Below are 24,407 nucleotides of genomic sequence, written 5' to 3'. Positions count from 1 at the left end.
CATACCGTTTTCCCATGGAGCAATGGGTAGTTGCAAACCATTTACCTTTTGGTTAGCAGCCTAGCATTTTAACCAGTAAATCATCAGAGCATCTTGTGCCAGAAATATTGTTAGGTGCCTTCAAGTCACTTGCAACTCATAGTAAATCTTTACAACAGAATGAAACACTATGTGATCTTGTACCACCTTCACAATTATTGCCATATTTGAGTACATTGTGGCAGCTACTTCTCACTCCATCTCATTGAAGGTCTTCCTCTTTTTCACTGACCTCTGCTTTATTGAGCATGATGGTTTTTTTCTCCATAGATTGGAACCTCCTAATAACATATCCAAAGTCCATGACACAAAATCTAGCCATCCTTGCTTCTCAGGAGCATTCTGGCTATTTTTTTTTTTTTCCAAGACAAATTTGTTAGTTTTTCTAGCAGTCCATAATATATTCAATATTTTTTGATAACACCATAATTCAAAGGCACCAATTCTTCTTTGGTCTTTTTTATTTATTGTCCTTATGCATATGAGGTGATTGAAAATATCATGGCTTGGGTCAGGTGTACCTTAGTCCTCAAAATAACACCTTGTGTTTTAAACATTTTAAAGAGGTCTTTTGGAGCATATTTGGCCAATGTAATATGTAATATGTCCTTTGATTTCTTGACTTCTGCTTCCATGGATAGTGGTTGTGGATCTAAGTAAAATGAAATTCTTGTAAGTTCAATATTTTCTTGATTCTGCCTGATGTTTCTTATTGGTTATGAAGATTTTTGTTTTATGTTGAGGTAGAATGCACACTGAAGGTTGTAGCCTTTGATCTTTATCAGTAAGGGCTTGAAGTCCTCTTTGCTTTCAGCAAGCAAGGCTGTGTTATTTGTATATCGCAGCTTGTTAGTGAGTTTTCCTCCAGTCCTGATGCCACATTCTTCTTAATATAGTCTAAATTCTCAGATAATTTGTACAGCATACAGATTGAATGAGTATGGTGAAATGATACAATCTGACACACACTTTTCCTGACTTTAAACAACATAGTATCTCCTTCTACTCAAATAACTGCCTCTTGGTCAACAATTACCTTCAGCGAAATTTCACTTGCATGTGGTATCAATAATATTATTCAATGATTTCCACATTTTGTTGGATCACCTTTCTTTGTCATGGGCACAAATATGGATCTCTTGCAGTTGGTTGGCCAGGTAATTGTCTGCCAAATTTCTTGGCATAGACTCTTACAGCACTGCATTTATATGTTGAAATATTTTAATTGGTATTCTATCAATTCCCAGAACCTTCTTTATCACCAATGCCTTCAAAGAATTTGAACTTCTTTCTTCAGTACCATGGGTTCTTAGTAAAATGTTACTTCCTGAAATGGTTGAACATTTACTGATGATTTATGGTACAGTGACTCTGTGTTCTCTTTCCTTTTTTAAAAAAATACATTTTATTGAAATATAATTTATGTGCAGTGAAATACACAAAACTAAAGTGACATGGACAAAACATTTTTTTTTTTTGGTAGTGTTCCCTTCCCTCTCCTCCCACCCCTGGTAAGCAACAAAGACATTTTCTTTCCATATATAAACCTTTCCTTGACTTTTTACAATAATGAATTAATAGTGTATTTGTCCCTCTGTGATTTACTTATTTCACTCAGCATAATGTCCTCCAAGTTCATTTACGTTATGTGGTGTTTTGCAGACTCTACATTATTTAGTGTTGCACAGTATTCCATTGTATGTACGTACCATCGTTTGGGCAAGTAGATTGTTTCCATCTTTTTGCTATTATAAATAATGCTGCAGTGAACATGGGTATGCATATATCTTTTCTTCTCTTGGCTCTCACTTCTTTGGGATATATATCTAGTAATGGGATTGCTGGATCAAATGCTATTTCTAATTCCAACTTTTTAAGGAATCATCATTCATCATCCTGCTTTCCATCATGGTTGTATCCTTTTACAGTCCCACCAGCGGTATATGAGAGTCCCAATCTCTCTTGCCAGCATTTGTTATTTTCTGTCTTGTTGAACTTTGCCATTAGTGCTGGGGCAAGATGGTATCTCATTGTTTTGATTTGCATCTCTCTGATAGCTAATGATCATGACCATTTCTTCATGTGTTTGCTGGCTGCGTGAATATCCTCTTTGATGAAGTGTCTATTTGTGTCTTCTGCTCATTTTTTAATTGGATTGTTAATATTTTTGTTGTTGAGGTGTTGAAGTTTTCTATAAATATTAGAGATAATTCCATTGTCAGATATGCTGTTGCCAGAAATTTTTTACTAATCTTTAGATTCTTTTTGTACTCTTTTGGCAGTATGAATTTGTTTCTGTCATTTTGTTATGTGCTTTTTTGTGGTGTTGCTGATTTCTTTGTTACATGTAATCTTCTGTGCTGAGGTCATTGTGTTTATGAATCATATTATAACTTCCTTCTTTGCTATTGTTTTAGTGTTTGTTAAATATTTGTGGTGGTCCTCTTTTTTTATTTTGATATGAATCTTTATCATTTTTCTTTGAGGTTACCCTGTGATTTATCATTTTTTTCCCAAGATTAGAACAGTCCATTCTATCTTGTAGTTGTCTTGACTTCCCTACCATTTAGAAGTTCTGTAACGACACATTTTTCCCTCTTTTTGGTTTGTAATTGTCCTCATTTTTCAATTGATGTCTCTGCTTACCTGTTTACAAGCTTGTAGGCTTATTTACTTTGGTTATTTCCATAACTGGGTTGATTTCTAGGTTATGTCATCATGTGTATTAATGGTCAGTTGTTGTTTGCTGTTGTTGGTTCTCTATCCAAAGGACTCCCTTTAGCATGTCTTGTAAGGTTGGTCTGCTTTTAACAAATTCCCTTAATTTCTGCTTGTCTGGAAATGTCCTAATTTCACCATCATATTTGAAGGACAGTTTGCTCAGTACAAAATCCTTGGTTGGAAATTTTTCTCTTTCAGTGTTTTACATATACCATCCCATTTTCTTCTCACCTCCATTATTTCTGCTGAGAAATTTTCAAGTCTATTTGTTGCCCAAAAAGGTAACTTTTTGTTTTTTCTGTGCTGCTTTCAAGATTCTTTCTTTGTCTTTGGTTTTGGTGAGTTTGGTGATGGCATGTCTTGGTGATTTTCTTTTGGGGTCTATCCTGTTTGGAGTCCATTGGACTTCTTGATTCTCATCTTTCATCATACCAGGAAAATTCTCACCCAACAAATCTTTGACCATTTTCTCTGGTTTTATTTTTCTCTTCCTGTTCTGAAATTCCAACTACACATACGTTATTCCTTTTGATGGTAACCTACATAAACTTTAGGCTTTGCTCATTTTGTGTTGATTTGTTTCTGATTGATTCATTTCCAAAGAGGTATTGAGATATTTGTCTTTAATCTCACTAATTCTGTCTTCCATTGACTCAGTTCTACTCTTTTGCCCATTGTTATCTATTTCTGAAAATTTATTATTAATCTTCTGGATTTCTATCTGTAGATTTTATATAATTTCTAATTTTTCATTTATTTTGTGATTTTTTTCTTGTATTGTCTTTCAAAATTGTTCTAGGGTTTTCTTCAATTTTGTCAGTGTTTTTCTTGATCTGTCTCTCAATTCATTGAAAGTATGTAACTATAATTCTTTTGAATTCCTTGTCAGGGAGTTCAAATGTTGCTTCTTCCTCAGGGATGTGTTCTGGGTCTGCATCCCAGTCCCTTGTTCCTCTTGCTTTATCTTGCTTCTTTGTGTAGACTGAGATGCTCTGTTTTCTCTGAGACATTGTGACGTTTCTGTGTTTATATTTAACTGGTGATTGTATGTTGGAGTGACTTGCCCACTTTTTTGTTTTCTTTGTTTTGTTTGGATGTCATTTATGTAATCAGCGTACTGTACTACTCTGTTCACTAGTTATACACTTATATATAATTATACACTCATTACCTGTCTCCTTTCCCATCGTCAACCTCCTGTATTTCCCTCCGTTCTTGGCAAATAGAGCTTATTCATAGGTCCCTGGAATCCAAATGAAAATGCTGTCACTTTAAAAATTTGAAATGGCCATCACTTGCAAACATACAAAATGACCGCGCCCTTGGTCACTTAGAATATGCAGAATGGCTGCTCCTTATAAATATTCAAAATGGCTGCACCCTCTTGACAGCCAAAAGTTCAAAGTGCAGGTTGCCCCCCTCCTTGCTGTTTCTCTTCCTAGTCATAGGCCACCAGCGCAGTCATCCCTGCAGCCCTTGGCAACCTGGGCTGATCCTTAGGTCAATTATCAGGTCCCAACACCACTTGGAAATATTCAGGCTTTGGTGTCATCAGAGTAGCTGACAGTCTGCAGCTCCATCTCTCTCTGTATTCACTATTTTCATTCAGGTTTTTCCACTGGTTGGTGCCAAATCCACTTCTCTATACTTCCTTTCAAAGCTCAGGGCTCCAGGATTATCTTCTGTACCCCTGTCAGTTGGGTTTCTCTTTTCTTTGTTGAAGAGGGTCTGTATAGCTTGTCTGCCTATTCTGCCATCTTTCTTGAAGTTTGTCTCTTTCCTTCTTCTTTTGATGGTTACTGAGTTTTTCAATATTTTGTCCATAGAATCCTTCAGTATTGCAACTTGATGCTTGAATTTTTAACTCAGGTTTTTCAGCTTAAGGAAGTATATTGTTCTATTTTTGTTTTCTAACTTTAGGTCTTTGCATATTTCATTATTAATATTTTACTTTGTCTTCTCAAGCCACCCTTTGAAATACTATGTTTAACTCTTTTACCTCATCATTTCTTCCGTTCACTTTAGTTACTTTACACTCAAGAAGTAGTTTCAATGTCTCTTCTGACACCCAGTTTGGTCTTTTCTTTCTTTCTTGTCTTTTTAAATAATCTTCTCTTCTTTTCATGAATAATGTCCTTCTACTACTTGTCTTGTCTTATATCAATAGATTCAATGTGTAAGGGATCTTTTTTGTTGTTGAAAATGGAGGATTAGCATTTTACTTTCATGACCCCAGACTACTCAGGGAAAGGAGACCTAAATATGTAGCAATTCTCTTCTCTTCCTGAATCCACTTTGCCAAAGAACCTTTGAAAATCCTGCCTTGGCATCCTAATGGGTCTTCTTGGCCAATTACTGGGAGCTCTGGTGGTGTAGTGTCTAAGGCGTTTGACTGCTAATCAGAAGGTTGGTGGTTCAAACCCATGAGCCCAAAGGCTGCTATGAGTCAGAATCCACTTGATGACAAAGAGTTGTTGTTGTTTTTTTTCCCCCTGTCCAATTACTGGGTGATAATCTTTCTTTTAGAAGTGCTGGTGGTGTAGTGGTTAAACACTGTGAGGCAGTTCTACTTTGTCCTGTAATGTCTCAATGAGTTGGAATCCATTCAGTGGCAGTGGGTTTGGTTTTATTGGTTTTGGAACCCTTCTTTTATTTTCATAATATGAATCTGGTGAACTTTCACTTGGGGAGCATGAATCAGCAAGGCTATATTGTTCTAGTCACTCTAGATTAATGGATGTAAGGTCCAACATGGCATGGAGTGAAAGCATAACATTTTTCTTAGTTTTATAGCTTACTCTGCAATCATTTTTTTTTCATTTTGTTTTCATGCTTGTTATTTTGTAAAATTCTCTTAGAGAATAGATATAGCCAAATCTCCCATGCTCAAAATGAGAAAGAAAAAATTGAAGTTTGATTCCATCATGATGAATCACCTTGAGGAAGAGGCAGTTACTTGGCCATGTCAAGAGATATGCACTTATTTTATTATTCAAGCATGCATTGCTTAACTTAAATTCAGGATTCCCTTCTCTTACTTTTATAGGATTTTATCTACTAACTGAAATGTAGAAATACAAAGAAAATGTTTATTTGAATATATAAGATTAGGTAAATAACTGTAGATAAGGTTTCATATAGTCTTATAATGTGAATAGCTTAAAAACAAGTGACAGATTGTATGAGTTTACATTACATTTAGTATTATTAAAGAAAAAATTATTTGGGGCTTGGACACATCATCTAACTGGTCCTAAGTAGGTAACGTAAGCAAACTGGAGACAGTGTTTGAAATAAACTGAATAAAGTGAAATTTTCACTTTGCCCAAGAAAAATAGAAACTTTTAATATAGGGAATACTTGGTCAATTAGGCTATTCTTCTTGAACACCAACTGTGCATCATCCACTGTTCCAGGCTCTGTTCCTGTTCAAGAACAGTTAAACTTGACTTGCCATTGTTGACTTTGTAAATGGAGGAAGGAGACTCAGAGTCAAGGCATACAGTGGGCCCAAGAAGCTGGAAATAGCCCACGTCTGACAGCCAGCAAGAAAATAGGGACCTCTATTCTATAATGGCAAGAAATTGATGTCTGCCAATAATATGAATGAGCAAGAATCATAGTCTCTCCAAGAGCCTTGAGAAAGGGCTGTAACCTACTGACACATTGATTTTAGTCTGATGAGATCTGTAGCAAAGTGCTGCTCTTCAGTACTGCAAGGTAATAATTTGTGTTGTTTTAAGCCACAAGTCTATGATAATTTGTTACAGAAGCAATAGAAAACCAATATGGTCTAAACTAATTTCTCTGTTGTTTGCCCATTTTCTGTTTCATTGATTTCTTCTCTAATATTTGTTTCCTTATACTTATATATATTTTTTCTTGTTTTAGCTTCTTACGGTGGACACATCAATAATGAATTTTAAGTATTCTTTTCTAGGATAAACATTTAGAGCTATATTTTACCTTTAAGTATGTATTTACAGCTGCATACCATAAAAATAGTTATGATGTCTTTTCCTCACCTTTCATTTACATTATTATTTTACTTGAGTGTTGTGTCAAAATGTTATTTAATTTCCAAATAATTATTAATTTAAAATATATTCTGCTCTAGTCAGATAATATATGTACTCTGTATGATTGCAATTGTTCAAACTTATTGAGGCTTGTTTTATGGGCCAGCATGTCATCTATCTTGATGAATGTTCCCAGCACATTTGAAAATGTTGTGTTTTCTGCTATTGTGTGAAACAGGTCAAGGTTCAATGTAATCTGAAGATAGATAGTTCTCCAGTGCATCTAGTTCGATATGTCCATCCTCAGTCTCTGAGTCCTATTCCTTCCACATCAGGACTCTAACTTCAGTATAAGATACTTTCCCAGGTTCAGAGTTCAGCCTTCTTTGAACTTCTACCTATTAAAATTAAGTCTTGTGGCTGATCTTCATGTCTGCCTACCCTCTAGCTACAGGGGATGAATTCTAACAAAACGGTCATTTAATTCTTTCACTTTGCTTTAAATATCTGATTAGTGGATCTGAGCTTTCTGTCTTCAGTCTTGAGTAAATAAATGTCATTTACCAAGTTATACAAATCCACAATCCTTATAATCTCTTCTCCATATTTCTTCAGTGCTAGAGATATCACAACAGCTAGTGCATATTGCAATGTATTCCAGCTTCCTGCAGGTGAAAGTCTTAGGAACTGTACTACATTCATACACCAAACCAAAACCAAACTCACTGTCAAGTCAATTCTGACTCATAGCTACCCCCAGTGGGTGTCCAAGGCTGTAAATCATTTTGAAGCACACTGCTTCATCTTTCTTCCTAGTGGGTTCAAACCACTGACATTTTGGTTAGCAGCCAAATGCCTTTACCACTACACCACCAGAGCTCCATGTCAGGGAATATCAACCCTCTTCCTTATACCAGTGATGGAGTTCCAGTGAGTGACCTAGCTCTAGAATCCAATTTTTAGTTTTGGCTTCTTGATACCACTTCTATTATCAACTGTCTATGTCAAAGAATTCCTGTGAATGTGATTTATTGAAGAAAGCAGCATATGACAGAGTTAAAAAAAAAAAAAAAAAAACCTAAGCAACTATGTTATCTTCCAACTGGAGACTAGTTTGAGCCTGCTATCCCAGGGAATTGTACTAAGAATGTTGTGAAAAATTATAATAAATTAGTTTGCTTAAAATTATGGACATTTATACCCTCAATTTTGGAAGCCAAAAGCTCAAAATTACCATGTTGAGAGGGTTGGTTCCATCTGGAGACTCTGAGGGATAAGCCTTTCCAATACCTCCCTCCTAGATTCTGGTGGCTGCTGGCAAGCCTTGGCATTTCTTGACATGGGTTTGCATAATTCCAGTCTCTGTGTTCATCTTCACATGGTCATCTCTCTGTGATTTTGTGTCTTCCCCTTCTCTGTCTCTTATAAGGGCATTTGCCATTGCATTTAGGGCCTACCCTAATCCAGGATGATCTCATCTTGAGATCTTTAATGTATATATATATATATATATATATATATATATATATATAAAGACTCTTATGCCAAATAAAGTCAAATAAATTCTGAAGTTCTAGGTGGGCGTATTTGTTGGGGACTGCAAGCTCAAATTGCACCTCAGAGTTGGTCTCATCTTTAGGCCTGGGAGCTGTTATTTATACTGCATGTCAGTCAGTACACCAACTAAAGAAAAAAAACAGGTACCCATAAGAAGTATCCTGTAAAAATATTACTATGTAGACAGTATTGGTTTTCATAGTCCTTCCCCAAAGGGAAGGGAGCACTGTTGTCACAGTAGTTAACTCTTGGCTGCTAACAAAAAAAAAAAAAAAAAAAAACATTGGTTCAAATTCACCAGCTGCTCTATGGGAGAAAGATGTGCCAGTCTGCTTTTGTAGATATTCACAGACTTGGAAACACTATCAGATACTTTCACTCTGCCTTATAAGGTCACTATGAGCTAGAACTGAATTGACAGCAATGGGTTTTGTTTTTGGGTCTCCAAAGAGACCTATCACCTTTTATGCAAATATAGGACTATTAGATACAATGTCCTGATGTTCATACCCAGGGACCTAAGACACTTCCATGGGGAAATGTAATCAGACAATAAGTGGAATTCTGACCCATGTCTGTTTCAGAGTGGGTCCAATCGGTCTAGGACCTACCCAATGGTCAGTTCTCAAAATGTAATTGTAATGAACATAGTTAACAATTGTCCTGTTCTTCATGTTGTTTGCTTATCTTGTTAAGTAACAGCTATATTAATAGGTAAGGCCAGATAAAATTCTCTTAAACCAACCCCATCAGTCATTATAGTAAATCAATAGCAATTGTACAAGCCAGGAAAGTGGCAGAGATTAGTATCTCGGAAGGAAGGTTGGGTAATCTACTTGAGTAATGATACCACTTCAGAAACCCAAGGAGGGGTCACTATGAGTCAGGTCCGAGTCGACGGCACATAGCAACAACATATCCTATCTTATCCACATTTAGTTCACCAGTGTGGTCCCTGTAAAAATTGGATCCTGTCAATGATCATAGCAATGACTACAAACTTAATCAAGTGTGTGCCCAAATTAAAGCTGCTGGGTGGTTGTGGTGTATTTAATAGAGTTTATTAATACACCCTCAGGTATATATATGTTGTTGTTGTTGTAATTACGTGCCATCGAGTCGGACCGACTCATAGCAACCCCTCCTTGGGTTTCTGAGGCAGTAGCACTACGGAAGTAGATTGCCCCATCTTCCTTCCAAGGAGTGGCTGGTGGGTTTGAACCGCCAGCCTTCTGGTTAGCAGTCAGGTGCCTTTACCCACTATGCTACCAGAGCTCCCCCTGAGGTATATAGCATGCAACTATTGATCTGCTGAATGCATTCATTTCTAAACTCATCAAAAAGGGGGCACAAAAGCAGCTTTCATTAACATTTATGAGTAAATGAATAGATTCATGCTTCATGGCTGTTAATTCTCCAATTCACTATCACAGTATACCCACTCCTCACTTATTGACATCATTAGGTGCCAAAGACCACGTCATTATGCAAAAATTGGAATGCAAAAATGAAGGGTGACTACATCATTACATAACTGCCAAATCACATCATTATGTAACTGCCAAATTACATCATTATGTAACTGCCAAATTACATCATGCATGTGGTGGTTATATTTGTGTGTAAACTTGGCTGGGCCTGATTGTGTGGCTGGGCAGCTGGTCATAGATATTCCCCATGATGAGACTGGCAATCAACTCCACGGTGGGATCTACCACAAATAGCTGAGTAGCTGCCTTTGGGATATGGTCTGCTTCTTGTATATAAGAAGAAGCCTTGGGGATAGTCTCTAGCTTTTGGCACACTTGGACCCTGCATGTAGCCATGTCATTGTTCAGCAGCCTGCCATGCTCTGCTGACCTTGGGACTTACAATGGACTTGAATTAATGACCTGCTGTGTGGCTTGGTAACATCAGAATTGTGCCATTTTATTTGTTGCCCTTGGGCTTGTTAGCCTCAGCAGCCAGTAGCTGCCTGAGTGAAGAGATACCTCTAGCTTCAGTGAGCCAGAAACTAGAGGCAGAGCTGAAGCCCAAGGTCAAGAGGTTTTCACACAGCCCCTAGAGCTTGGCACTTGAACTCAGACTTAAAGCCTCCAAATTGTAAGAATAAACTCCTGTTTGTTAAGGCCATCCCATTTGTGGTATATTCTTGTAAGAGCAGCACTAGGTAACCAGAACAATACATTACTGCCAAATTATATCATTACATCAACTACCAAACCATTGAAAATCATGGCCCAGGTTGAAACATAACCTTAACAATCACAGCAAGCATTATTCTTGCCTCGCACCTTAGCATTTGTTATCGTCAGACATATGTTGTTAATGCACAGACTAATTGGATGGATAGTAGATTTTTTACTATTGTATTAATTGTGAAATGTTGGATAACAAGAGAGTTGATACGTGAGGAGTAGGTATACTGTCTTAAGGGAACTGGACCATCTGGACAATCTGCAGAAAATGATATTTCACTCTATTGTTGATATTGTATTAATCAGAGCAAAATTTCAGTAATTTTTAAACAAGTAATTGTTGGAAATTTACTAATTACTTACATAAACCATCTAAGTAGAAATTTAAAAATTGTTCTTATTTTTAGTTTTTCGTATTAGCTATAAAAGATACATTATCTAGAAAAATACAATGAAATGCCATTGCCAAAGTAGAATTTCTCATCTATGCTAGTTCACAGATTACTTAATGTGTTTCTTCCCCAAAGAAGAGGGTCAAATCTGTATCACTCTCAATGGTTTTCAACTGAAGTTGAACACTCCATCATTAACAATCCAATCTTGGGTTAAAAAAGTGCTCTGAAACTGCTGAACTTGCTCTTGAATATATAAAACTGTATTTTTCATTCCCAAAGAGAAAATGGTAAGAAATAGTAAGAACGAGAATTAAAATATGAAACGTTTCAAGAACATAAGAATAATGAAAAAGGGTTCTAACATTCCCACTCCTTTTAATTAACAAAGTATTTAAAATCCTTATGTGGAATGAACTTGATACAAAACTTTCATACTTCTTTCCCTCAATTTCCCACTTTTAAACTCATATTCCAACTCTCAACCTAACTTAAATGAGAGATAGTACTGTAACCAGGCATATAGGTACAATCACTGTCAAAGGTGTATTTGAGATTATATTATTGTGATGACTGAAAGTTAACAAGTAGATGACTTTTGTGTTAATGCAGAATTGGTTTTTGAATTAGCATTTTTTTTCTTCCTTTCCCTTCTAATTATTTTCTGTTTGTTGTTCAAATGGTGCCATTCATTCATATGCTTATTAACTCAAGAAACATTTATTGACTAACTACTGAGTTCCAGGCACAGTGATAACCCCTGGAGACACTAGGGTGATCACATTAGTTATTTTCACCACAATAGCCACTTCCTAAATATTCAGCCATTTACTAAATTTACTAGGTTGGCAGCTTCAGAATTCCTGTTGCTTCTTTTACTTCTGAGCACATCCCAAATAAATTTTGAAAAAGATTTTAGGGGCCATTCACGAAGTCAATAAATAAGACATTTTCTTCTCCCAAGTTCAAAACCAATTAAAGAATAAGCCTTAGGATACTGGCAGATAAAACTACAAATGTCAACTTTGTTACTGATTAGCTAATTAGAAAATGTGGTTCAATATCTATACCTTATTATGGAAAGTTAAAGCACTCTATCTCATTCTGCAACAGCCCAACCCAAGATAAATTTTTGTATTATACTGAACTACAGAATAACTTGTGGTCCATTTATGTAGTCCAAATCAGTCAAGAAATGTGGACAAATGGAATTACTAGTTGGTGTATGACTCATCTTATTTTCTGGTCTCCCACTTGACAGCAGTGAGTTTGAGTTTTTTTTTTTTTCCTGACCTCTAGAGAATTCTTCCACCCAGAAGCATGAAAACAGAGGAAAGTAGATTTCTAAGGGACTCCCAACTGAATTGAGACTATCTTTGAAACCAATGATATTGTTTTTATAGATTGCAGAGTATATACTCTCACAAAGGAAAATGTGTTCATATACTGATGATGCTGAGAGAATATTTATCAAGGAGGACAGCTGAAAGTCCATCTAGGACCCAGAAATTTATCTTAGTGAATTCACAAAGGCTAGGTTGTGGCTTTCAAATTCATAGGCTTGACAAATACAATACTGTCAGTGCCCTACACTTGAGCACCTTCAAGGATCTTGAATCATGCTGACAATTCTCAAGCAACAGGTGCATGAAAGTGAGGAATTCCACATGGTGAGTAATAGAAATGTGAAGCAGATGGAATTATTGTGACTTCTGACCCAGGTTTGTGGGAAACCATAAGACCATAAAACCAGTTGATAAGCAAATGACAACCTCTCCCTCTAAAACATTCTAATACTTCTCTCTATGTTCTTCCTTTTTCTAATCTTTAATAACTGGTCAACCTCTTTGTTATTCTCATAGTCTTTTACTCAGATATACTAATACTTCCAGGGAGGTTACACAAGTTGTGTGTCATCTTGTTCGGGTTGTGATTTTGAGTGGCTTGACAGCTGGATGTAGTTATTCCCCATGATGAGATTGGATATGGTGTAATCACCTCCATGGTGGGATCTGCGGTGAGCAGCTAATTAGTTGAATGTGAGTTACATGCAGGGTGAGGCTTACTTCTAGTATATATAGAGAAGCTTAGGGAAAAATCTTGAGATTTTTGCTCATTTTGGAACCTACATTTGACCCATCATGATCTCTAGTTCCTGGACTTGAACCAATGGCTTGCCATGTTGCCTGCCAATCTTGAGATTGTTGCCTTTGCAGCCTATGAGCCAATCATCTGCCATTTTGCCTGTCGATATTGAATTTGTCAGTCTCAGCAGCCAGCAGCTGCATGAGTCTAGAGAAGCCTCTGCCTTGCTCTAGTGGGCCTGGAAGGCAGAGATGAAGCCCAAGATCTAGGGGCCTCCACTCAGCACCTAGAACCAGCACTCTGAATGCAAACTTTAGCCTCCTAAACTGCAAGAGAATAAATTTCTGTTTGTTAAAACTATTCACTTGTGGTTGTTCTGTTATAGCAACACTAGAGAACTAAAACATGCCTTAAACCTAACTGCCCATGAAAACATTTTGAAATATTATGTGTATCACTAACTCTGATAATTATCTGATTCCTTTTGTTTATATAACTTTCTTCTCTGCTTATTGTCTATAAAAAGTATCCCAATACTTCTGGTAGCATAGTGTCTAAGGCACTTGACTGCTAACCAGAAGGCTGGCAGTTCAAACCCATCAGCCACTCCTCAGAAGGAAGATGGGGCAATCTACTTCCATAGTGATACTGCCTTGGAAACCCAAGGAGGAGTAGCTATGAGTCAGTTCCGACTTGACGGCACATAACAACAACAACAACAACAGAGGAGAAAAAATACATATCATGAGAAAAACTTGAATTAAAGTTGATTTAAATTAGCTATAAAAAACTTTAATTTTTAAATTAATTTAACAAACACAGGAAATGTCATGCCTATTTTTCTTCTAAATTCTAATTTCATTTTAAAAATAAATTTCAATTTTTTTGAGAAAAAGAACAGCAACCTTAAAAGTAGTTTCTCTCTGGTAAATTACATTTGTGTTCTCCATCACAGGAAATATGTTTCTCTTACATCTTTTTTCCCCTGTAGGGTAGCTTAGGACAAAATTATCTGTCAGATATGGAATACAAAATTCTTCTTGAAACAGTAGAACTGTTTATTTTAGCAGGAATATGACATTGTACTACTTCAGGGAAAATCAAGCACAGTGGAAAACTAAAATATCTCAGGCCCATGCACAATAAATCCTTTTCTAAAAGCTGCATAAAGCCAACCTTTTTACTTGGGTAAAAGAATGTTTCGAGATTTGTTGTTTCCAAGTAAACCCAAAATCATTTATAGAAATTGAATTACTGTAAGTACAAAGAATTTAAGAATAACATTATGAACTCTCTGTTAATTGTTCCATTGATTTTAGTTCATAAAGGTAAATAGGGATCATTTCCTACAAATAATAATAATATAGGGTTTCCTTGGCTCTAATCTTAATGGAAGCGGATCATTGGTATGCAAGTTTGAACCACCAATCTTTAGGTTAGTAGTTGAGCACAAACTGCTTGTGATACTTAGGGACCTTAATTCATAATTAAACAACTTAAATTCCCTGGAACCTAATTTCTGAACAGATATGTTTTGTTTTTATATATATATTTACAAATATATGTTGTTGTTGTTATGTGCCGTTGAGTCAGCCCCGACTCATAGCGACCCCTCCTTGGGTTTCTGAGGCAGTATCACTACGGAAGTAGGATTGCCCAACCTAAATATTGTATATAAATAAATATATAATTTTACATAAATATGTGTATTTATATAAAATAAATAAATTCCATCTATAAACTAATATTTAATGTCCAAGTATTATAACTAAATATATACTTATATCTGTTTTATATTTCATACATGTATACAGTTTTCTTTTTTATCAGATACTATAATTTAAAAAAAAAAAACACTGAAAATGATTGTTACTCTTCCTAGCATGACATTATCTCTGTTTATAGATAATAACACTGTGTGATACAGGAGAGAAAGTAGAAAACTGTAGATTTGGTATTTTTTTATTTGTGATACGAGTAACTTAATGCTATTTCTTATATTCTAACTACTCCTGCCACTGGTAGAGAAAAGTGTTATTGGATTATCTCTTTCTCCCATACAAAATAAATCAAGTTCAGAAATATATGAATTCATCTTTTACAGTAATGGGAAGAGTGTCATAGGGCTAAGTAATCTAATGATAATATGGAATTCATAATAATAATAAATAACAATATATTATTATTTATGAGGAAATGATAACAAATAAGTAGAATTTAATTTAGGTAAAAATATTCAGCATCATTTGTTAATAAGACTATCTCTTCCCCATTTAATGGATTTTGGCCCTTTGTTACATATCAGCTGGCCATAGGTGGATGGCTCCATTTCTGAGTTCTCAGTTGTGCTCCACTGTACCAATACCAGGCTATTCTGACTCCAAGGCTGTACAGTAGGGTTTGAGTGTGAGACCTCCTACTGTGTTTTTTTCATCAGTAGTGCTTTGCATATCCAAATCTCTTTCTATATAAAATTAGCGATTGCTTTTTCCATGTCCTTAAAGAATATTGATGGAATCTGGATTGGGATTGCATTGAATGTGTAGATCACTTTGAGTAGTACTGACATTGTCACAATGTTCAATCTTCTATCCATGGGCATGGTATGTTCTTCCATTTATATAGATCTATATAGATCTCTTATAGTTTCTTGAAGTAGTGTTTTGTAGTTTTCTTTGTATAAATCTTTTGTGTTCCTGGTAGGATTTATTCCCAAGTACCTTATCTTTTTGGGAGCTATTGTAAATGGTATTGATTTCCTTATTTCCTTTTTCAGAGATTGCTTTGCTAGTGTACAGGAATCCAACTGATTTTTATATGGTGATCTTGTATCCTGCCACTATGCTAAATCTTTCAATTATTTCCAGTAGTTTTCATGCTGAGTCTCTTGGGTTTTCTATGTAAAGGATAACATCATCTGCAAAAAGGAATAGTTTTACTTCTTTCTTACCAATTTGGATGCCTGTTGTTTCCCTTTCTTGCCTTATTGTCCTGGTTAGGACTTCCAGTTCAATGATGAACAGAACTGGTAATAGAAGGAATCCTTGTCTGGTTCCCATTTGCAAGGAGAACTCTTTCAGTCTCTCTCCATTGAGAACAGTGTTTGCTGTTGGTTTTGCATATATGCCCTTTATTATGTTGAGACATTTCCCTTCTATTCCTATTTTTCTGAGAGTTGTTATTAGGAATAGTTGTTGGATTTTATCAAATACCTTTTCTGCATCTATTGTTATAGTCATGTTATTCTTTTCCTTTATTTTACTTATGTGATGGATTACATTGATTGTTTTTCTAATGTTAAACCACACTTGCATACCTGGTATGAATCCCACTTGGTCATGATGTATTATGTTTTTAATACATTGTTGGAGTCTATTGGCTAGGATTTTGTTGGATATTTTTGCATTTATATTCATGAGGCATATTGGTCTGTAGAGTGTCTTTTGAATGGTTTCTTTGCCTGATTTTGGTATCAGGTTTATGCTTGCTTCATAAAATGAATTTGGGAAGACTCCACCCTTTTCTATGCTCTGGGATAGTTTAAGTAGGATTGTTATCAGCTCTTCTCTTAGGGTTTGGTGGAATTCCCCTATAAAACCAACTGGACCAGGACTTTTTTTTTTTCCCCATTGGTAGTTTTTTTTTATGACTTGTTCACTTTCTTCTTTTGTTATGAGTCTGTTCAAATTTTCTATGTTAGTTTGTGTTAGTTTGGGTAAGTAGTATGCTTCTAGAAATCTGTCCATTTCATTTTCAAATTTATTGGAGTACAATTCTTCACAGTATCCTGATATTAACTTTTTTATTTAAGTTGGTTCTGTTGTGATATTCCCATTTCATTTCTTATTTATGTTATTTGTGTCTTCTCCTTTTCCTTTAGTCAGTTTGACAGTAGTTTTTTGATATAATTAATCTTTTCAAAGAACCAATTTCTAATCTTGTTGATTTTTTTCTATTTCTATTTTCTGTTTCATTTATTTCTGCTCAAATCTTCATTATTTATTTATATATTTCTGGTGACTATAGTTTTTTGTTGTTGTTGTTGTTGTTGTTGTTGTTCTTGCTCTTTTTCTAATTGTTGGAGATTTAGGGTTTAGGTATTGATTTTGGCTATTTCACCCTTTTTGATCTGTGCATTTATTGCTACAAATTGCTCTCTGATCACTGCTTTGCTTCTGTCCCAAAGATTTTGGTATGTTGCGTTTTCATTCTCATTTGATTCAAGGAATATTTTAAGTTCCTTTTTCATTTCTTCTATTACCCAGTAATTTTTAAGGATGGTGTTTTTAAGGACAGTTCAATGTGTTTGCTTGTTTTCCGTTGATCTCCCTAGTGTTGGTTTCTAATTTTTCAGCATTATGGTCTGAGAAGATGCATTGCAGCATTTCAATTTTTTAAATTCATTGAGGTTTGCTTTGTGGCCTAAGACATGGTCTATTCTGGGAAATGTTCCACATGCACTGGAAAAGAAAGTATATTTTGCTATTGTTGGGTGAACTGTTCTATATATGTCTATGTCAAGTTGGTTGATTGTATTCTTTAGTTCTTTTGTGTGTTTGTTGAGTTCCTTTCTAGTTGTTCTCTCTTCCATTGAAAATGGTGTATTAAAGTCTCCTACTACAACTGTCTACTACTATTTGTCTTTTCAATTCTGTCAAAGTTTTTTTTATGTATTTTGGGGCTCTTTCATAGGGTGTATAGATATTTATTATACTTATGTACTTTTGCTCAATTAATCTTTTTACCATTGTATAATATCCTTCCTTGTCTCTTACAGTGTTTTTTGTCTTAAAGTCTATTTTATCAGAAGTTAATATTACCACTCCTGCTCTTTTTATTGTCATTTGCTGGATATTTCCTTTTCCAGTCTTTGATTTTCAGTCTTCTTTTGTTTTTGTGTCTAAGTGGGTATCTTGTAGACAGCTTATTGAGAGGTCATGTTGTCTTATCCAGTCTGCAACACTCCATCTCTTGATTGGTGATTTAATCCATTTATATTCAGTGTAACTATCAACAAGTATGAATTTATTGCTGTCATTTTGTTATGTGTTTTTTCATGGTGTTGTTTACTTCGTTCCATATAATTTTCTATGCTAAGCTCTTTTTGTTTATGAATTTTGTTCTCTTGTCCTTCATTGCTGTTATTGTAGTATTTGCTAAATATATGTGCCTCTCCTCTTTTCTTATTTTGACATGAAGATTTATTAATTTTCTTTGAGGTTATCTTGTGATTTGTTATGTTCTTCCCTAGATTAGAATAGTGTGTTCTATTTTATAACTGTCTTGATTTCTTCTCCATTTGGAAATTATGTACTTACACTATTTATTCCCTCTTTTTAGTTTGTAGTTGTCTTGGTTCCCTGTGTACAGTCTGGCAAGTTTATTTTACTTTGGAAGCTTCTATAACTTGGATGGTTTCTGGGTTATGTCATCATGTGTGTTAATCATCTATTGTTGTAATAATTATTGGTTGGTAATTTTTTTCTTTAAGGGTTTTGTATGTATCATCCCATTGCCTTCTCACCTGCATGGTTTCTGCTGAGAAATCTGAGTTTGGTTTTATTGATTGCCCTTGGTAGGTAAATTTTCAATTCTCCTATGTTGCTTTCAGATTTCCTTCTTTGTCTTTGGTTTTGGTGAGTTTGATTATTATCTGTCCTGGTGATTTCCTTTGGGATCTATCCTCTTTGGGGTTCACTGAACATCTTGAATAGCTATATTCTTCTCGTTCATCATATTAGGGAAATTCACTTCCAACAAATCTTTGAAATTTTCTTTATGGTTTTATTTGTCTCTTCCTGTTCTGGAGAGAGCTCTGGTTGTATAGTGCCTAAGGCATTTTACTGCTAACCAGAAAGCTGGTGGTTCAAACCCAACAGCCACCCCCTTGGAAGGAAGGTTGGGCAATCTACTTCCATAGTGATACCACCTTGGAAACCCAAGGAAGGGTCACTATGAGTCAGGTCTGACTCCATGGCAGTCGTTGCTTTTCTTTGTTTTTTTTTCCTATTCTTCTTGATGGTATCCCACATGAATCTTAGGGTTTCTTCCTTTTGATTTGATCTTTTTCTCTGATTGACCCCTTAACAAGATAGTGCTGAGGGATTGGTCTTCAATATCAATAATTCTGTCTTCCATTGATTTAATTCTTCTCCTTTGCCCATTTAGCATGTTATCTATTTCTGAAATCTTATTATTAAGCTTCTGGAGTTCCATTTGTTGTTTCTGCATGGTTTCTCATTTTTCATTTATTTTTCCAGTTTGTTCTTTTATTGTTTTCCTAAATTGTTCTAGAGTTTTGTCTGTTCTCCTTAACTTTGTCAGTGTTTTCTTTGATCTGCCTCTCAATCCATTGAAGGTACCTAGATACAATTCTTTTGAATTCCTTATCAGACAGTCCCAATGCTGCTTCTTCCTCAGGGATATTTTCTGGAGCTATAATCTGCTTCCTTTTTTGTACTACTTATCTTGCTTCTTTATGTGAACTAGGTTGGTCAATTGACTATGAAACTTTGTGATGTCATTGTGGCTGTTGTTGTTAGATACTGTCAAGTCAGCTCCAACTCATAGCGACCCCATGCGCAACATAAAGAAACACTGCCTTTTCATGCACCATCACCACAATCCTTGCTATTCTTGACCCCATCTCTACAGACACTGTGTCAATTCATCTTATTGATGATCTTCCCCTTTTTCACTGACCCTTCACTTTATCAAGCATGATATCCTATGCCAAGGAATGGTCCACGACCAAAGTAGGTGAGACAAAATTGGCCATTCTCACTTCCAAGGAGCATTCTGGCTGCTTGGAAGCAGCCATAATTTTAAAGACATCTTTTGCAGCAGATTTTCCCAATGAAATATGATGTCTCATTTCTTGACTGCTGCTTTCATGGGTATTGAATGTGGATCCAAGTAAAATGAAATCTTTGACAACTTTAATCGTTACTCCATTTATCTTGATTTTGCTTATTGGTCCAGTTTTGAGGATTTTTGTTTTCTTTATGTTGAGGTGCAATCCATACTACAGACCATAGTCTTTAACCTTCATCAGTAAGTACTTCAAGTCATCTTCACTTTCAGCAAGCAAGGTTGTGTCATCTGATATTAGAGGTTGTTAATGAGTCTTCCTTCAATCATGATGATATGCTCTTCTTCATACAGTCCAGCTTCTGAGGTTATTTGCTCAGCATAGAGATTGAGTATGTATGGTAAAAGTTTACAACACTGATGCACACCCTTCCTAGCTTAAAACTATACAGTATCTCCTTAATCTGTTCAAAAGACAGCCTCCTGTTCTATGTAGGAACCTTCCTTGTGAACACAATTAAATACTCTGAAAGTCCAATTCTTCACAATGTTATCTATAATTTTTTATGTTTCACACAGTTGAATGCCCTTGCATAGTCAATAAAACAGAAGTAAACATTTTTGTGGTAATCTTTAGCTTCAGCAAAGCTCCATCTGATATCAGCAATGATATCCCTGTTCGATATTCTCTTCTGCATTCATTTTGCAAATTGGTTATTGTATGTTGGTGATATGCACTCAGGTGTTTCTCCCCCTTTATTTTGTTTTTATATATATGAATGAGCAGAGCTATTGTGGTACACAATTCATTAGTTAGCAACACTCAAACACTCACCACCCATCTCCTAATGGGTGCAATAGAGGATGGGAGTGTGACCACAGATGCCTGTTAGCTGTTCATAAAGAGCAGTTGAGGCTAAGTTGGGGTGGTATTGTCTGCCATCTATTGTTGATCAGTCAGTGCAGCAACACCCAGTGGCTGGGGCTGCAAAAGGTGCAGGTGTGGTTTGGTGGTGTGGGCATGGTTCCTGTCTCCCACACTGTTGGACTATAAATAAAACATGAGGACAAAAAGTACAAACCACATAAACAACCAGCAACAATCACATAAAAGAAAGAAAAATGAATAAATTAAAAGAAAATTAAAAAAAAATATATTAAGAAAAAGACAAAAAGAATGCAAAAAAAAAAAACCCTACAATATCTGAGGAGGAAGGGATAAGAGAAGACGGTAAGAGAAAAAGAAAAAGAAAAAAATGACAAAAAATGCAAAAAGAAAAACAATTGATTGGAAGAACCAAAAGAAAAAGAAGAAAAGAAAGAAGAAACAAGGGAACCAGGAAAAGAAAGAACCAGGAAAAGAGAAAAAAAAAAAAAAAAGAAAGGAGGAAGAAAAATAAAGAAAGAAACAAAACAAAACTGGGTAGGGTTGGGGAGACTCAGGGCAACCAGGCTCTTTTGCTGCTGGCCATGCAGTCAATGGGAAGAAGCCCACCTGGTCCTGGTACTAAGTTCTTGTCAGCCCACAAGGGAACTGGGGGCAGTGCACTGCATCTCAGAAGAGTTCCTTTTGACCGAGAAGATGTCTGGGGGCAAGGTATTTGGACCTGGACAATGTTCTTGCTTGACCAAATGGTGGTAGGAGCAAGGTTCCAGGAGAATTTCCTGTCTGCTCAAAATGTAGCTGCGGATAGGGCATCTGGTCTCAGAAAAAGTTCCTGCTGTTCTAAAAGATAGCTGGGCACAGAGGCCCTACTCCCAAAGTTCCTGCCATCCCCAAAACAGGGCTTTGTGTAAGGTAACTGGGTCCAGTAAAAGTTCTGGACAGCCCAAAATATTGCTGGGAGTTGTGTGGCTTATCTCAGAGCTAGTTCCTATCTTCCCAGATGGCAGCTGTGGGCAGGGCACCTGACTTCAGGCTAGTTCCTGCTGATCTAGACAGTATGTGGGCAGGGCTCCTGGACCCATAAAAAGTTTCTGCCAGTCCCAAAACTGATTGGAAGCGAGACATCTGGTTCCAGAGGGAGTTCTAGACAGTTCAAAAAGCAGCTGTGGGCAGGGTGTGTAGTCCCAGACAAAATTCCTGCTATCTCAAAAGCAGGGTCCCATACCCAGAGAAAAAGTCCCTGCTGTCCCAAAAGTGAGCTGGATGTAGGATACCTGGTCTCAGAAATAATTCCTACTGGCTTAAAAGGTGGGTGGAGACAAGTCACCTATCACCTAATGCTAGAATCAGTTCCTCCCTGCCCAGAAGGCTAGTGGTTGCAGGGTGCCCAGATTGAGATGAAATTCCTGCCAGTCCAAGAGATGGGTGAAGATGAGGCATGACCACATCTCTGTTTACCAAGACGGTGTAGGGTACAAAGGTAACAAGGGGAATATCACACCTTTCCATTTGTTAGCCTTCATTGTGGTAACCTATGATGTCCTTGGCAAGTGGAGCATATTCTTAGGTTCCTGTCCAGATCTGAACACCACTTGCAAATAGTCAAAATGGCCATGACATCAGGACGGCCAAGAGTCTGCAGCTCTGTTTGTCTCCTTATTCACTGTTTTCATTCAGGTTCTTCTACAAGTTGGTATTTAATCCATTTCTTTATCCTTCTCTCCAGAGCTCAGGGTTCCAGGATTATCTTCTCTATTTCTTTCAATTGTTTTCTCATTTATTTGTTGTAGATGGTCTGTGTAGCTTGTCTGCCTATTCTGCCATCTTGCTGGAAGTCTCCAATTATAATTAATCTTTAGGATATTTTTTCAGGATGTATAACATTTTTTTCCCCTCATATTATCTATTTATCTAGCCTCCTAGAGCATCTCCCTGCCAGTTTCCCATAGACACCTCAAACTCAGTATGTCCAAAGTTAAGTTTATTTTTCTCACAAGGACTGGCATTTCCTCCACTGTTTCTTGATTGAAGCCCATCACCATCTTCAGTTTTATGTGCCAATAACCTGGGGCTCAGCTTCTACTTTCTTTCTCTTAATTCCAGGACCTGGTTCTTAACCTAATGATTCTTCCTTCTAGATATGTCATATGTGCTATTTCTACTTTTCTTTATCTCTAATTTATACGTACATTACCATACAAAAACTACCATCAATTCTTATCTATATCATGGAACTATCCATCTAGCTGCTCTCTCTCTTTCTAGCACATTCTCCACACTACATCCTGAGTGATTAATAAGAAATACAAATTTTGTACATGTCATAGAATTTCAAGGGGATGCTAATGGGGAAGAGGAGATTTAGTTCATACTTCTCTACTTTCTATGTGGAAGAATTTGTTGGCTATAGCATTGTCTTAGTTACCTAGTGCTATTGTAACACAAATAGCACAAGTGTGTGGCTTTTTGAAAAGATTTCTCTCCCCCCACCACAAAATTTCTTGCTAAAATTACAAATCAGGGCCTTGGATGTATAGATTCCTTCCTTGTAGTAGTCCTGGGTGTTTCTTGGTTCCTTGGCTTGTAGACAATTCTCATAGGGTCTTTGTCTTGCCTATGTGTGCTTGCCTCTGTGTCTAAACTGCTCTTTTGATATCTCAGAAATGATTAGGTTTAGGACAGATTATACATTGATATGACCTCACTGACATTGCAAAGAAAATCCTGTTTATGAAGGGACTTACATCCATAGACATAGGTGTTAAGACTCTAATACATATTTTGGGAGGACACAATGCAATCCATAGCAAACCTTGAACTCTTGTGCTCTGCGACACTCACTCATCTCATGATGTTTCTATTGTGCTCTGCGATGCTCACTCCTCTCATGATTTTGTTTTTTGCTGTTAGCCTCTTTCAAGTTGAGCCATCCACTGACTTATGGTGACATCATATACAAAAGGATCAGACTATTGTGATCCACGAGGAGCTGTTGTGGTGCAGCAGTTAAAGCATTTGGTTGCTAACAAGAAGGTCAGCAATTCAAACCTACCAGCCACTCTGTGGAAGAAAGATGAAGCTGTCTGCTTCCATAAAAATTTAGAGCCTTAAGTGAATTTGCTCTGTAAATTTTCACCCAGATCACAATTTAAAAACAAGACAAAAAAAAAAATTACAGCCTTGGAAACCCAATGGGCGTCGCTATGAGTTGGAACTGACTCTATGGCATTGATGGCAGTAGATTTTTTGTTTGTTTGTTTTGCTTTTCTGGAGTTTATTGTGATCCATAGGATCTTTTTTAGAAATAGATCACCAACCATCTGTTCAGCATCACAGTACAACACAAGCCTTCACTGAGATTCAACACTGGCTTCACCGGTAGAAAAATAGCTGATTTGATCAAAAAGCAACAATAAACAATGAAATCCCTTCTTATAAAATGACTCTGTCATCTCTTTGTTGTAAATATAGAGACTGAGAAGACTGCTTATAAGCCTTTGTTCTGCAATGCCATTTCTTTATTGGTTTGGAAAATGTGCTTCTGTTTTACTATCGAGACAAAAGAATTAGAAAAATTAAATAAAATGACAATGATCACAAACAAATTGCAACTATATGTTGTTGTTGTTGTTATTATGTGCCATCGAGTCGGCCCCGACTCATAGCGACCCCTCCTTGGGTTTCCGAGGCAGTATCACTA

This window comes from Orycteropus afer, unplaced genomic scaffold, assembly GCF_000298275.1.
Source record: "Orycteropus afer afer isolate SDZICR_OR568_19922 unplaced genomic scaffold, OryAfe1.0 scaffold00098, whole genome shotgun sequence".
Classification (NCBI taxonomy): domain Eukaryota; kingdom Metazoa; phylum Chordata; class Mammalia; order Tubulidentata; family Orycteropodidae; genus Orycteropus; species Orycteropus afer.
Note: the sequence above shows the minus strand (reverse complement) of the source record.